This window comes from Coptis chinensis, chromosome 1 (genome assembly GCF_015680905.1).
Source record: "Coptis chinensis isolate HL-2020 chromosome 1, ASM1568090v1, whole genome shotgun sequence".
NCBI classification, from domain to species: domain Eukaryota; kingdom Viridiplantae; phylum Streptophyta; class Magnoliopsida; order Ranunculales; family Ranunculaceae; genus Coptis; species Coptis chinensis.
Window position 1 is genome coordinate 10,713,205 of NC_141456.1, and position 15,333 is coordinate 10,728,537.

Here is a 15,333-nt window from a genome sequence, read left to right on the forward strand (position 1 = left end):
GAGCCAAAAGCACGCATTATGTGTGGATTTTCTTGAGTGATGACACCATGGATGAAGCTTTTCCAAGTAGAGAGATGCACACTTCTTCATGCTAGATCACCACACGGACACCTAGGTAGAATTTAGGCTTTCTTTGACCGTTTGAGCCTGGTATATCCCACCCATATATATATATACCAGGCTCAAACGGTCAAAGATATATATTCTATATATATATATATATATATATATATATATATATATATATATATATATATCTCATTTCCTTATAAGCCCTTTTGAAGCCTTGCTCTTTAAGCCTTTTTCTTGTGAACCAAACTCCTTAACCTATATCTTTTAACCCATAATATAGCATACCTAAGTTGTTACTTGAGAGTTAGGATGACTGTGAAGAAAATAAATAAAGTGTACTCAAAGTCAATTGCTTCCTTAACAGAAAAGTCAGAGTTTCAAGACCTTGCACAAGTCAATCAAAATGGCAAGAAGATGTGCCCACCTTCAAAAAAATAATATATATATATCTTGGGCCTCCTTGAAAGTTACAATTTGAATTGAAGAAACACTAAAGTTCAAAGTTTCTCTAAGTAGTTGTGAAGACCTTATTCTCTCAAGTAATAGCTCTTTGAAATATCCATTCCTTTTCTTGTTAACCCCTACCTAAGCCCCATTACAACCCATTTAAGACCTCTACCTTCCTAGGATAAGTGTGGTGGGAAAGTAAGAAGATGATGTGATGATCGACCTTGGCTTCTTTGGTTAGTCATTGAGAGTGTAAGGATTGAGTGTGCCCTTGCACACTAGAGAGACCTTGACTTGGAGTGTAATAATATGAGTGATACATGTCTATGACACAGCCAGTGAGAACCCAAGTTAATGATTCTTTCTAAAGATACCAAAAGTGAAGTTACTCGTGCATAACATTGCATCTTTTCATAGCATAGTGCTTATATTGCTTAATGCTTGTGTTTATTGTTTTTTTTATTAACTTTGGTGTCACAAAAATTGAAGTTTATTGCCAAAAGAGATTAAAAGACTTTGCTGAGATAACTTAGGGTGATAACCTGGATAATCGAGTCTTTGTAGTCTAATTTAGAACACCAAAATTTTGTGGGTATATTCTCTACAAACCCTCACAAGACAAAACTCGTCCTCTAGGGGTAACCTTGAGGTTTAATGGCTTGTTGCACAAGCTAAGTGCAGCTGCAATTCTTGTGAAAGTGAGTTAGGATTTTGTTTTGTTTTGCTCGAGGACTAGCAAAATGTAGGTTTGGGGGTGTTTGATAAGTGCCTAAAATTGTATATTTTATATATAGTTTTATAGGCACTTTATAATATCATTTATGCTTAATTGCGTATTTTTAATGTAAAACCATACATTTGCTTTATTCCATGGCATTATGCACATTTTTTTATCAGAAAGGTTTATTTGCATATATGTGCATGTCTTTGGAAAAGTCCCATGTAAAATATGTTTTATTAATTTGGTTTAATATAGTTTTTTGTAGGAAATAAAGATGTTGGTCAATGCCCAATCAAAGCCCGAGCCCATGAGCCAAAAAGGATCATTTAAAGAATCAATAAGTGAGAGCTCATGTAATAAATTATGCTATCAAGAATGAAAGGAAATGTTAGAGAATTGATAATTATGGAAGGAAATCAAGAAAGAATAATCACAACTATCACTATATATTCTTACCATTTTCACCCCATTAAATATCCCCATTTCCATTAATCATTTATTCTCTTGATTTTATCATATCAAATTATTCCTTAATACCTTATATTTTTGCCACCATATCCTCCATATTCTTGCCAATCACTCCATTCCTAATTCAAAACCACATCATTCCATTTTATCCTTTATTTGATTACCAATTTATATTTCCTTCCCTCATCATGCCTTGATAATATCTCTTATATATTCCATTTCTAAAAAAAAAATTATCTTATATTTTCTTCCCATATCACAAAGATTGTTTCCATTTCATGTGAAGATATTATGCACCAAGATATTCTTTGTAGCAGCTATACATAGATAAGAGAATTGGTATTGAAGACATCCAGACTTGAGAGAAAAATACATCAAGCTAGTTATTTAGTTAATTCATTTTTGTTTTAAGGGAGAGAGTTTTGAGCGTGTATCAGTTTATCTTGTTCTCGATCAACAATCAATACAATAATTCAAGTTTCAAGTGAAATGGTGGTATCTACTTCTTATCATTTTATGTGTTCTAAACTCATGATGGGGTAAAATCTCTACCCTAATGATGGAAGATGAATCCCCTATCATGAAGATGTATGCTTATTTTCTTGTATTTCTAATTTTTATTCTCTAGTATAATCTTTAACGTATCCAATGATTTTCTTCATATGAATTAATAATATTGAAACGAAATGTACACGAGTTCTATCACCATAATAATTGGGGTATTTCTCATTGTTAGTTTCTTTCATCATCATTATTTTTATTAAAGTTTGTTCAATAATGTTTTAGTTGCCTATCATTGATGACGTATACTACTTTAATTTATTTGAGTTGATTTGTCATGCTTAGATAGCTTCCTATAATGCTTGAAGAATTTGAGGATTTATTCTTTTAAAAAAATGTGACTAGCATCCATAAAATGCATTTAGTGAAAATCATCCATTAAACTTGCAATTAGCGTTGGAGTTTATTTGATAAAATTTATAAAATAGAAAGGAGAATAAATATTTGGAAATATTGAAATAATCTATTCTTTAAAAATAGGGGTGAAGTCGTTCACCATTAGGATTTCTCATTAATTGAATTCTTGAAAACCGACAAAATTTAGTTTAATTAGTTGATAAAATAGAAGCAAATTTTTATTCTTAGATTAAATTAGTTTGATAAAATCAAAAATCCAAAAATTGTTTTAAATCTCACGTACCTAGTTAGTTGTGGTTTATTAATTCTCTTCGCTCTAATTTCTCCGTTTCAAGGTGTGGTTCGACTTTAACTTGCCACTATTATTTTTAATTGTTGCAGGTTTGAAAAATATATTTATTGATTTGCAAGTTCTAAACGACAAGAATTTGTGTAAATCAGGAAACCGAGTAGCAAGATTGAATTTGGCTTGCGAGTGCTCGGGTGTGTATCGGTCACACAAGAAGGAAGGCGAAGAGAGGGATAATAAGAGAAAGTTGGGAACCAAAAAATCTGGATGTCTATTTAAGTTAAAATGTGTTTTCCAACGCGGCACTGTCGATAGTTGGAAAATAGAAGTTAGAAATGGTATTCACAACCATGTATTGGCGAAGACCCTTGAAGGACATGCATTTGCTACTCGTCTGACCGTTCCAGAGTTTGAGTACTTGTCAGAGATGAGTAAGTGTGGAATAAAACCTAAACAAATTCTGGATTCCATCAATAATAGGTATCATGAAAACATACCTAGTATATCCCAAGTCTACACTACAAAGTAGAAGGTGAGGAAATTGGATATGAACGGTCTCACACAATTGCAGAGATTGCGTGAGTTGTTAGCAAAAGAACATTATTTTGAGGAGTTTAGACATGATGAGAATACCAAGGAGATAACTGGGTTGTTATGGGCCCATCCAGAAGGTGTTAAGTTGACTCGGACTTTTCCAACAGTTTTCATGTTAGACGCTACCTACAAAACTAACAGGTATCAGTGGCCTTTCGTACAGTTTGTTGGAGTGAGTTCGACGTGGAAGTCTTTCACCGTGTGTCAGGTGCTGCTTCAGTCTGAAACAACAGTCGACTATAAGTGGGCCCTGCATCATTTTAGTGGCTTGCTTGGTGACATAAGCCCATCCGTGATCGCGTCTGACAGGGACTTGGCCCTGATGAGTGCCACTAACAAAGTTTTCCCTAACGCACACAAGCATCTATGTAGATGGCATATCGCTACGTGCGTCCTTTCAAAATATTACAATATTTTTCCAACTACGGAACTTGTAGAGAAGGCCCAGTTCTCGTGGAACACTGTAGTCAAATCAAAGACAGAGGTTATTTTCCAGCGTAGATGGGATGCTTTGAAAAAATATTTCAGGGTTGAGTACTCCAATTTTGTTAGTTATTTGCGAGAGACTTGGTTTGCTCATAGGGATCGATTCGTATGTTGTTGGATTGACCAACACATTCACTTTGGGAGTACAACGACCAATAAAGTTGAAGGGTCTCATGCTCAGATGAAACGTGTACTAGGAAATGCAAACTGTCATGATTTTTTGAGTATATTTAGCTTAATCCACCCGATTCTAGAGATCCAAATGTCCGAGATTAGAGCTACCTTCAAGAGAAGTATGATTGTAACTCAGCACCACCACCGGATTCTATTGTTTTGTGAACTCAGAGGCCTTATCTCACGCAAGTGTTTGGACTTGCTATTTGAAGAAATAGATACCCGCGTAAAGCATGTTAAAGATGGAAAGATCAGGTGTTGGTGCTATTTGCACACGAGCCATGGACTGCCATGTGCTCATGAATTAATTGAGTTTGAAAAGAAAGAGCGGTCCATCCCTTTGACTGCTATCGACCCCTTTTGGAAAACATTGTCTGTTTCTCCCAATATGTCAGTGGGTGTTAGTCCCAATGTTACACCTTCAATGGACTTGTTCATGAAAAGGTTTGCAATGGTTTTTGAAGAAGAGCAGAGGGTTATGATTAGGAAGCTTATGGAGATTGTTGTACCAGAAAGTATATGGCTAGTACCGCCTTGTGAGGAAGCAAAAACCAACGGTCGGGCGAAAGGTACCTATAGCAGAAAGCTTCCAAATGGAGATGAGAACTCTTCAAAGCGAGATCCATCTCATTTTCAACATTCTCAACATGACCATGAGGAGTGGGTCTCGTCACAACCAAACACTACGCCCACCCAAAACACCCACACCACACCAAGAAAGAAGTTTTCTCTAAAAATACCAACCCAAAACACCCACACCACACCAACAAATAAGGCTTCTCCAAAAACACCAAAAACAACCACACCAAGAAATAAGGCTTCTCCAAAAATAGCCACACCACGAAATGTGAAAGATGGGTTAGACTTTGGAAATATGAGGGGTCCTAAGGATTACGGGTTTGATATTCCTGAAGAAATGCATAAATACATTGTTAGAGTCGATGACCCTGTTGGCAATGGCAACTGCAGTTATAGAGCTTTCTGCATTGCATTAGGAAGAAGTCAAGAAGAATGGTTGCAGATGAGAAAGGACTTGTACGAAGAGCTTATTGAGGTTGTTTATGCGATGAAGGAAATCTTACATGAAGAAGGTTACGCACCCTTAAATAAGTGGATGAGCATGCCCTTTGCTGGATACCTATTTGCTTCAAGATTTAATGTTATCCTCCTACATTTAAGAGCTCGTCAGTGCTTCCTTATCATGCCGCTGAGAACCCAAGCAAATCCTGAGAGAGTAAAAAAAGTGTTGGGTAGGGCACATATTGGTGGAAATCATTTTGTCAATGTTTAACTTGTTGAAGATTGTCCAATTCCTCCAGTAATGCGCCAATGGCTTAGAGCTCGATATGATATTGCTAAAAGTTGGAATTTGGCATTCACAGCAAGGCAATTGCAATTTATGGCATTGAACATCCCCAATCTAATATGGAAAAACGAGCTCGTTGTCGATATGATATTTTGATATAATTTGTAAATTCTTTTTGACATGTTATTTTGGTGTAATTTGGAACAAGTGTAATTAGATTTGATTTTTATATTATTTGGAAATAATGTTGGGGCTTTTATTTGATTTGATTTGAAAATCGAGTGATCGACTAAGTTGATTCGGACGGCAATCGAGTGATTTGGAATAAGTGTAATTTTATTTGATTTGATTTGATTTGGAAATCGAGTGATCAACTAAGTTGATTCGGACGGCAATTGAGTGATTTGGAATAAGTGTAATTTGATTTGATTTGATTTAATTTGAGAATATGATATTTTGATGTAATTTGAAACAAGTGTAATTTGATTTGATTTTACCCCAAACGACATGGTCAAATCGTTTCACCTTTGAACCAAATGATGTGAGCTGATCGTTTGACCTTTACACTAAACGGTCTGAGCTGGTCGTTTGAGACAAAGCTCTCTATTTTTACACCAAATGGTTTGAGCTGGTCATTTGGCCTTTATACCGAACGATATGGGCTAGTTGTTTGGGCTTTATACCGAACGATGTGGGCTGGTCGTTTGACCTTTACACCAAACGATGTGGGCAGGTCGTTTGAGACAGAGTTCTCTGTTTTTACACCAAACAGTTTGAGCTGGTTTTTTGGCCTTTATACCAAACGATGTGGCTGGGTCGTTTGGATTTTATACCAAACGACATGGCTGGGTTGTTTAGACAAATTTTTTTTCGATTTTCATTTTGTTTTTACAACACTTTCATATCCAAAAAACAAACAAATTTCACTTTCAAAACATCAAATTCATATACCAATACATCAAATTCATATACACTTTCAAATTCATTTCAAAACATCAAATTCCACTTCAAATTCAATTTGAATACGCAATCAAATTCAAATACATAAACTCTGTAAAAACCTAACTTATAATTTTTGAATTTTTTTTGCCATAACCTCCTTTGTTTTATTGACATATTCATATCCAAAACTCATCAATATAAACTTGCTAATAAAGAAATCGTTACAAACAACAATCCCAAACGCCATATTACAAGTAATGGCTCACAGTTATTACAAACTAGACGAGACGAAAGGACTAAACTAGACAGTTATTACAAACATTCTCTAACTCTAATGAGTGGACTAAACTAGATGAGGTGTCACACTTCCAGCATTCTCCAACTCTGATGAGAGGACACTATGAATGACGAGAGGACTCCATGAATGATGCACGCATGGCATAACTGAGAGAACTGTAGTTAAGGAGCTCCAACCTTACTTTCTCCTATTTAACAAAATGAAAATTCAAATACATCAATTTTCACATCAAATTCAAATCGAATACATCAATTTCCACTTCAAAATACATCAAATTCAAAAATACATACTCAACATCAACATCGGAGGAAGCCGTACTAAAAAATCAGTTGTGTCTGTACCGCCCACCACTATACTTGCACCTAGTCAAGTTGTACGTCTCCTCGAATGAGGACATTGCTTCTTCAGGAATATTATTCCCACCCAATTGCAGACCTCCATCTAGCAATTGACTCATTTCATCGATGATGTTGTTCTATCAAAATAAGAATACAAAACAATTATTAATTACTGTTTTAAAAGACCGTAACCAAAACACAATTAGAAAATCACAATACTCACAATCGGTGCAAAAAATGGAAGTGTCTCCAGGGATAAATGGATAGGAAGCTGGTCGCGATTTATCAATCGAATGTGAGAATGCCTCACATACCACTCTATGTACTCTGAATAACACTCCCATGCTTCTAGAGCTCATTGTAACCTCTATAAATAGAGGACCTAAGTGCCTCATGTAATTTGCCAATTCACTTATACTCTTGTCTAAAAAAAACTTGAGGAAGAGAGAGATTAATAATAAAAGATCGGTTTTAACTAGTCGAAAGTCTTAATAAATTAGTCTTTCTAGTCTTATACTTTTGACTGGAAGGCTAATCTTCTCCTTCTTTAGGGAGAATCTGAAGCCGAGTGAAGAAGCCAATTCACTTATATTTAAAGTCTAATGATTCTTCCGGTTCATGGTGTTCTTCAATCAGGTTAGTTCTTTATGTTTTTAGTTATTAGTTCCATTGCCTTGCACTGGGGGATGGAAGTATAGATTAAGGTTTTATTTATTGCAATCGAATATCATGCTAGTTTAGGGTTTTATTTATTGCAATTTAATATTTGCTAGTGACATGCTTTTATTTATTGCAATTGAATATAATGCTAGAATAGGGTTTTATTTATTGTAATTGAATATTATACTATTATTCTCTACTTTTCTTCTAGTTGTGTAGTGTTTTTTTATTTAGTAAGGGAAGTATTCCTTGTGTTTTGCCTTTAGATGGTGATTCATTAAATAGTGATTCCAAACTCACATAAAAGGAAAGAAGATACTAGTAATATGAACATAGGAACAACCTTAAGTAGAGTTATTTGTTAATGATGTTTTGTCCAAGAGGACATCGACACTCGCTCGATTGCCTAATTGTAGTCTACTTGTGAGAACAACCATGAAGCAAAAGGTCATTGAATCAAAAGTATTGGTGGATTCTAATCTCTTGAATTCCCTTATAAATTCTCAATAGTTTAGCATTAGAATCTATAATATCTATAATCATAGTTTTTAATCCCTCAAACCCCCTTTCCAGTCATGTCATTCATATAAACATACACTTAAAAGTGGAACGATACCCTACTCATCCTTTACTTATTGAGGGATAATTAGGTTTTGATACGCTTCTATTTTGTTCAACGACCATCATCTATCTACATCATCCATACGCCATATATCATCTACAAACACACAAAAAGAGGCTTGTCAAATGGCGCCGCTGCCGGGGAATATAATTGATTGTATCCCTGAAAAAGGTCAAATGGCGCCGCTGCCATTTTAAGTTGTTTATGTTTAACGTTTTCTTTCAAGATTAAAATTTTAGATCTTGAGGTAATTTTAGCCGCATCATCCATCCATTTGAGAAAGAAAGAAGCTTAAAGGACATCTCGAAGACAAGATCTACCATCCAGGTTAGTCGAATCTTCATTCTTTTTATTTCATTCTTAGTATAGTTGCATCATAGTTTAGTTTTATTGCTTTCTTAGTATATAATTGCAGTTTTATTGGATAATTGCTTTTTTTCAACAAATTGGAGTTGTAAGCCAACACAAATGAACACATCAAACTCTAGTGTTTCTTGTCTGAATCTTGACAAACGGACTATCATCTGTAGGCCGTGGTACTTAAGCAATCCAAGTGATTCACCATAACCCTAGAAGAGACAACTTTAGACAACGGGCGAGATACTAGCTACAAAGCCCAACCTAGTTGAAGGAAAGTAGTTTTGCATATTAGTATAATTTAGAATAGTTGCATATTAGTTTAATTGCATTCAAGCATAGTAGGATAGTTTTCACCATCTTCGCATAGCAAGAATACTAGACAGGATTGATACAATGGCCGCACGCAATGATGGAGGTGTTGTGGACACCAATAATCCTGAAGCTATCCCACCCATGCAAGCACAACAGAGGAAGAAGCTGAGCGATTTCTATTCGCCAATCATTGGAGACCCACCCAGTAGTATTGTTTTTCCAGAGACAAAATCTAACCAGTTTGAACGTAGAGCCTCAGTAATCTCTATGCTTCCAAAGTTCAATAGTTCAGACAATGTTCAGCTATATGTTCACATGAACAAATTTCTATCATCCCTCGAACTTTCAAGAACCGAATATCAAAGATGAGAGTATCAAGTTGATTCTTTTTCCGCCTTCACCGAAGGTAAAAGCATCCGAATGGTTAACCGCGACAAACCGATCAATTCAATCAACAACTGGGAGAAGTTGAGAACAAAGTTTATGAACAAGTTCTACCCACCCCAGAAGACAGATGCCATGCAGCAAGCCATCAGCAATTTCAAAGGAAAAGCGACTGAAGAATATCATCAAAGTTGGGAAAAATTCAATAATTTGCTAGTCTCATGTCCACATCATGGATATGACAAGAGCACACTGGCTCATTTTTTCTATCGAGGACTCTCGATGATGAACAAGCAGATGATACAGTCAATGCACAAAGGCAAGTTTACATCGATGGATGGAAAGGAAGCTTACAACTTTCTCGAGAATTTAGCTGAAGAAACACAACAGTGGACCACTAGCAACGAGGATGTCGCTAGCATGGAGGGGGAACCAAAGCAATTTGGTTACCAAGCACATGAACAATCAAATCAAGAACTGAAGTCTACATTGGCCAGCCTGGCCACCAGCATTGAAACTCTGAGTAAGAAATTTAACCAGTTCTCTATGAATCCCTCCAAGATCAACAATTCTCAAGCTAAATTTCTCCCAATCATGCAAGCTAGCCAATACTGCGAAGTCTGTTCAGACACTTCTCATGCAACTCTAGAATGTCCTGGTTACTATCAACATGCATCAGTTGGAGAGTACAATGTAAACTCATTTCAGAGGCCCAACCAAGGTGGTAATAACTTTCAAGGTAATTATTGGAGACAGAACGCTGGACCCCCAAGTTCTCAAGATCAAAGTTATATTCCACAGACAAGTCAAGCTTCACAGTTGGTTCCTCAACAATAATTTTACTCTCAGCAGAATTCCAATACAAGTGAAGAGTTAGTGCCAGATCCTAGGAGAAATTATGCCGCACCGCCAACCCGAGAATGCAATTACTTTGCTATCACGTAAAAATCAGAAGTTTGAAAGTGTTCTAGAGCTTCTTGCATCTCAACTCTCAATCTCCAAAGAATCTCGTGCAAGTCAATGTTCTAGAATGGAGTCTCTAGAGGCTAAGGTCGACCAACTCACTCTTTGCTTTGTGCGTAGAAGACACAAGCCACTCAACCTAGCTTATTGAACCGATTTCGAGGAGTGAAGATGTATGCCACATTGGGACAACTTCTAGTAATCGATCACCTCCATGATCGTCACTCGCTTACTACTCTCAAATCAGGATTGAAGATAGACAACAAAGTTAACGTACCCTCTCATGATGACATTGCTACAGAGCAATCGGTCAAGATTTCAAATGAAGTTCAAAAGGAAGTGGGGGAAATCCTTTCAACTCCCATTTGTCAAAATAACCAAGACAAGATATGCAAGAATGCCAACGAGAGAGAAGAGCAGACACATGCTGATGTGTTTGTATTGAAGGAACCTTTTCCTATGTTTCTTGCTCAAAGCAAAAAGGACAAGCAATTTTTAGAGATGAAGGAAGCATTTGAGAAAGATAACATCAATATCCTTTTTCTCAAAGCGATCAAGCAGTTGCCATCATATGCCAAATTCTTGAAGGTTGCATGCAACATAAAGAGAAGTACTCATGTTCCAAAGCGTTTCTAAATTTGGACAAACAACATCTATTATCCATCGCCAGCTCCAAATCAAGCTCAAAGATCTAGGAAGTCCTACAATATCATGCAAGATAGGAGAAAAATTCACGGGTAATGCTCTTTTTAGACCTTGGTGCTAGTGTTAATCTCTTTGCCATATCATGTGTACCAAGCGTTGGGCTGGAGAACCTAAAGCCTACAAAAGTCAAATTGAAGTTAGCTGACCGTTCTACCAAGATTCCCAGAGGCATAGTTGAGGATGTTCTTATTCAAGTAGCCGATTTCTACTATCCAGTGGATTTTATTGTGATAGACACCAAGGAGCCTTTGATAAAATTCCAATTATTCTAGGCCGACCTTTCCTCGCTACCGCAAAAGCATTGATAAATTGTCACAACGGTGAAATGAAGATCAACTTTGGTAAGATGTCCATGGACATAAATATCTTTCACCTGTTGCATAAGGATTGTGATGACACCGAAGGTGGAGAGGTGTACTTCTTTGATAGCATGATACAAGAATCCTTCCCATTCGAAGATACAATTGAGAGTGCTCAATCTATAGAAAACTGTGATGAACCTGAGAACCCCACCACAGAGGCGTTGCTAGCCATGTTCTTGGAATCTCTACATAAAATTCAGGATTTAAGTGAGCAGAATGGAAAATTAACAGAGAGAGTATCATATCTTGAGAAGATGAACTCTACATTTCAGGATGAACAACAAACTTCGCCTGAAAAAAAATCGCTTATTAGAGAATCGCTTAAAGAAGTTTTGGAAAAACAACAGAATCTAGAAATTGAAATGAGTCTTCTGAAGCAGAAAGTGGACCATATTGATAAGAAGCATTGCACTATTGAAGCCTCTTCTACACCATCATTGTCTGAACGAGAGAAGTATGTGAACCAGTCTACCGCCCACCTTGAGCGCAGTCAACCAGATATCTATTATCATTACTGTGGTGGTAAAGGGAACATCAGATATTATTGTCCTATTAGAAAGAAAGATTTTCGTCAATCTTCTACACAGAGGAACCACAAGGACTATCACACAATCATCAGACTTGAAATAGTTCAAGGTAGAGAAGCAACTTCACCAGCAATCTTTCTGGCATATCAAGGAATATTTTTTACAACCCACAAGGTGAGACCTCCTTGTCCTCCAAACATTCGCCAGATTTGGGTAAGAAAATCTGATCTCTTCACTCCAAATTGATAATGCATGATATATAGTCTTAGGGATCTGACTTAAAAAGACCTAACAAAAAAAAATCTTGGCAAAAAGAAATGTTCTTATTTTTGGGATTAATTTTGATATTCGGCATCAATGGTAACATCTTCCCTTTTTCTTATTCATTTTATTTACTTAATTTCTATATATTGAGGACAATGCATATGTTAAGTTGGGGAGGGTGCACTTGAGAAGTACTTGAGAAATTAATTTCGAAAATTAGTTTTCAAAAACAAAAATATTTTTGTTTTTATATCAATAGCATGAGAAAAATAAATTTTAATGATGAGTCTGGGATATATATTCTATACTGCTTAGTGTTGAGTTTGATAGATAGTTGATATTTTTGATTTCATTACCGCTTAGACTATTTATTATGCTCGGACATAGTTCTTGTTGATAGAATTCTTTATCAAGGCACCACCACAGTACTTGGTCAGTTTTGTGTATTTTTGCTAGAAGAGAGATTTAAACCCCTAGTAAACTGGAAGTAGAATTTTTTAGACTTAGCCCGTGAGACTTGAGCTTTATACCCATTCTTTGGAGAGTTCTTACGAAAAATCCGAGTCTTAGTGACTCAACATCTTTCAGTTCTTTATGTCGTTGTAATATAGTCTCATTATTCATTGATTTGGTTAATCACGGCGACATCAACTAGGGAGATAGCCATTAGGTCTTGTAGGTCTATTCAAACAGTATCATCATACCGATAAGTCAAGTAGTGAACCCATTCAACCTTTATCCCACCTAGTAGGACCATCATGTTAAACCCTTTTGAGCCTTACAATAAGCCATTTTCTTTCATAAAACCCTATACCCTTTACCCAACTCCAGAGAAGGAGTATAGCCAAAAACCTTTATCAGCCGTACCCATATGTTTCTGAGAATACGAGGGGAACAAGGAGGAAGAAAGAGCACAAAAGGAAGATTACAAGGAAATACCAGAGAGATACAATGAAGACCATCATTCTGTTCTAAGTGAAAGAAGCTAGTGGAAAACAAGCATATCCAAGACTAATCAATATACCATACCAAAAAAAAAAAAAAAAAAAAAAAAGGGTTGAACAGAATGGATGGAAAAGCTAAGACAAAGGAAGAATTTTCTCTGCAATACAGAATTTGAAGAAATCTTCCAAATAATGAAGCAAAACTCTTAGTGTTTTTCAGAAATAACCTTTGAAACCTTTTTACCTTTCCTTCATAAACCAATACCCAAGCCAAGTTACAACCCATTACTTATCACTACAGTATGGTACGAAGTCTAGAATAGGTGAGAGGATGCTAAAGTGAAGGACCCGACACTTCATATGTGATTGACATTCTTTCCATGAGACTAATTTCATCCAGAAGTCTGTTTTTCAAGGTAGTATGTGGGATGTTTGTATTCATTATTCTTTTCCCCACACACGTGGTAAAATAGTAGACCATCTTCTGAGAGATTCTTTTCTGAGAGTATGACTGGTGAGGATTGAAAGTCGAGATTATCTGTCTAAAGGTAAACTAGGGATTCCGTTTCTTGGATAGGAGAGTATAGGAGATTGACTGAGTACACACATAAGCCTTGATTGAGAATTTTGTCAATTTTTACTATCTCCCATCATAATTTATGAGTCTTTGCAGCAATGTAGTCAGCAATGGAGACCGTCTGTTGGAGTAAGCACTAAGTGGGTAAGGAATTTCTCTCTTTGAAAAATACTATCATTCTTGAACATGCTATTGATTGATTTTGTGGGTATATCACCTGAAAACCCTCACGAGACTATAACTCGTTCTTTTTGGGGAACTTAAAGGTTTAAAGCCTTGTTGCATATGGTAAATGCAATCGCAATGCCTGCGAAAGTGAGTTAGGATTTTATTTTTGTTATTAGGATGTGATTTTGATCACTTATCTATTTTTTATCTTATTTGCTAAGAGACTAGCAAAAGGCTAGTTGGGAGTTGTGATAAGTACTCAAAAAGTGCAATTTAACCCTCGATTATGCCTCTTGTTTAGCCATCTTAATGGAGTAATAATGTTTGTAAGTTATGTTTTATAATTCTACAGGAGAAAAAGTAAGTTTTGTGGAATATTAGAGAAAAAGGGGTAAAATGGAGCAATTCGGAGCATTAAGGATCACATGGGAAGCCCGTGGACAATCATGGAGAAAGCCAAGGAATTGGAGCTATTAAAGATGCGACTTAGACCTATTTTAAAGCCTATTTGGAATCCCAAGGCCAAAGGATTCGTTGCTTGGACCAAAGCCCACAAAAGAGGATAGAAGGATAGAACAGAAGAGACAAAATTGGCTTATGCGTCTGGGACGCATGGATTGAGCGTCCAGACGCATTGATCGCGTCTGAGACGTATGAATAGTGCGTCCAGACGAATGGATCAACACTGTAGCCAATTTCTTCTCAGTTTTGGAGACAAAGTTGGACTCTGAAAGAAGTCTATTTGTATTAGGAATCAAATGACGGTTTGGAATGCTTCTAGAGCTCATTGTAACCTCTATAAATAGAAGACCTAAGTGCCTCATGTAATTTGCCAATTCACTTATACTCTTGTCTCTAGAACTTGAGGCAGAGAGAGACTAATAATAAAAGATCGGTTTTAACTAGCTGAGTCTTAATAAATTAGTCTTTCTAGTTTTATGTTCTTCGACTCTTCTTCTTCTCGTTCTTTGTGTTCTTCCTTCTTTATGGAAGGCTAATCTTCTCCTTCAAGGGAGAAGATGAAGCCAGTGCTTAAGGTTTAATGATTCTTCTAGTTCATGGTGTTCTTCAATCAGGTTAGTTCTTTATGTTTTTAGTTATTAGTTCCATTGCCCAGACCAGGGGATGGAAGTATAGATTAAGGTTTTTATTTATTGCAATCGAATATCATGCTAGTTTAGGGTTTTATTTATTGCAATTTAATATTTGCTAGTGACATGCTTTTATTTATTGCAATTGAATATAATGCTAGAATAGGGTTTTATTTATTGTAATTGAATATTATACTATTATTCTCTACTTTTCTTCTAGTTGTGTAGTGTTTTAGAGTAAGGGAAGTATTCCTTGTGTTTGCCTTAGATGGTGATTCATTAAATAGCTGCCCAAACTCACATAAAAGGAAAGAAGATACTAGTAATATGAACATAGGAAC